General features: G+C 47.3%; 1 non-coding gene across 1 annotated transcript; it reads right to left on the minus strand.

Moving 5' to 3' along the window:
* Positions 1-384: 384 nt before the first annotated feature.
* On the minus strand, positions 385-522 carry LOC138401369 (U4 spliceosomal RNA). Its single transcript, XR_011236514.1, has one exon. It is a non-coding gene; the product is annotated as a U4 spliceosomal RNA (small nuclear RNA).
* Between the last annotated feature and the right edge of the window lie 872 nt (positions 523-1394).

The raw sequence follows: 1394 nt of genomic DNA on the forward strand, positions 1-1394 counted from the left end.
GTGCCACTGCACTGCAGCCTGGGTGACAGAGCATGACCCTGTCTCTAAAAAAGGGGAAAAAAGCAGTAGTTTGAACCAGGTAGAGGACTATATATCTTCCCTATGTTGAAAGTATGGCAGTTATGGTTCATAGTGACCTCAGGAACCAGAGACTCCGTTTTAACTGGGGCCCTGGTGGCCTTCATTCCCTAGGTCACGTCACAGTCCTGAATGTCTGTTCCTGCTCCAGCCATCACACATACATTCAAGCCAGCAGGATGGAGGAAAGGGCAAAGAAGAAGCAAAGAGTGACACCAGCTCTCTCTTAGGGAAGATTCCTGGAAACTTCCATGTGATATGTCTGTCTTCGTCTGGTGTCCAGAACGTAATTATAATATATGGCCATACCTTGTTAGAAGGGAGTGTGAGAAATGTAGTTTTTATTCTGGACAGCAAAACTACCTTGTTTGTTTTTCTTTCAATTAGCAATAATCGCGCCTCGGATAAACCTCATTGGCTACGATACTGCCACTGCGCAAAGCTTGTTTGTTTTTCTTTTGGGTAAAAGGACATTAGAAAATAAATAACAGTATTTGCTATGGGTGCACAATTTTATTCTGATCTGGTCTTTCACTAGCCATAAAGGAGGAGAAGCTCTGGCTGGAGGAACAAAGAGGAATCTGAGGGTGACGGAGGCTGCTGCCCCCCAAATCTGTCACCTCCCCCTTTTCTACTTTGGCAGCCATTACATCCACAGGCCCCTGGCTTGTCTTGTGGAACCCTTCCTTTTTTATTTATTTATTTATTTATTTATTTTTTTGAGACAGAGTCTCGCTTTGTTGCCCGGGCTAGAGTGAGTGCCGTGGCGTCAGCCTAGCTCACAGCAACCTCAAACTCCTGGGCTTAAGCGAGCCTACCGCCTCAGCCTCCCGAGTGGCTGGGACTACAGGCATGCACCACCATGCCTGGCTAATTTTTTCTATATATATTTTAGTTGGCCAGATAATTTCTTTCTATTTTTAGTAGAGACGGGGTCTCGCTCTTGCTCAGGCTGGTCTCAAACTCCTGACCTTGAGCGATCCACCCGCCTCGGCCTCCCAGAGTGCTAGGATTACAGGCGTGAGCCACCATGCCCGGCATGCGGAACCGTTCCTTTTGTTATAAAACTCCAAGGTGTCAAGTGGCAAGTGAGAGAGTCCCAGAGTGAGCCGGATGACTGGGTGGGAGTTAGAATAAGACTCCCATGCTCCGGAGGGCAAGTCTGGCAAGACAATACTGACTAAGCCACTTTCCTCTGATAAGTGACCTCATACCCACTTCCCAGTCCTAGAGAGAGTGGCTAATAACGGGAACTGGGTAGTTGTCACATAAAATTTTGGTAAGATGCTGGGAGTCTAAAGTGGTCCCTTTGGGAC

This window comes from Eulemur rufifrons, chromosome 20 (assembly GCF_041146395.1).
Source record: "Eulemur rufifrons isolate Redbay chromosome 20, OSU_ERuf_1, whole genome shotgun sequence".
Classification (NCBI taxonomy): domain Eukaryota; kingdom Metazoa; phylum Chordata; class Mammalia; order Primates; family Lemuridae; genus Eulemur; species Eulemur rufifrons.